Source organism: Penaeus monodon, chromosome 29 (genome assembly GCF_015228065.2).
Source record: "Penaeus monodon isolate SGIC_2016 chromosome 29, NSTDA_Pmon_1, whole genome shotgun sequence".
Taxonomy (NCBI): domain Eukaryota; kingdom Metazoa; phylum Arthropoda; class Malacostraca; order Decapoda; family Penaeidae; genus Penaeus; species Penaeus monodon.
Genome location: NC_051414.1, coordinates 37,861,958 through 37,862,274, shown reverse-complemented (window position 1 = coordinate 37,862,274; position 317 = coordinate 37,861,958). Strand labels below are relative to the sequence as shown.

General features: G+C 37.5%; 1 protein-coding gene across 1 annotated transcript in view; it reads left to right on the top strand.

Moving 5' to 3' along the window:
- The window catches only part of LOC119592239 (helicase domino-like), a gene marked incomplete at its 3' end in the record, with an annotated part of 26,783 nt that overhangs the window by 25,375 nt on the left and 1,091 nt on the right, over positions 1-317 (top strand).

Below are 317 nucleotides of genomic sequence, written 5' to 3'. Positions count from 1 at the left end.
CTGCAACCTGGCCGGGGTTTAGAGGCCCATCATACTGAATTCCTGATTCAGCCAGGACTTGAGCATGCTTGGGAATTTCCTTGTGGTTGGGGGTTTTGCTTTCGAGGGAAGTACTTTGTGGTTGTGAAAAGTGAGATGTGATTGCTAATGTTTTTGAAATGGTAGAATACAATTTTACGTATGAAAAAGATGCAAAAATTGCAGAAGTATAAAAATCCTGTCAAACACCCTTGAGATGCCATAGAACAAGAACTTTTAAATGGATAGAAAAAACATTAATTTTCTGTATCACAAGAAGTCCATTTTAATATAGCAGT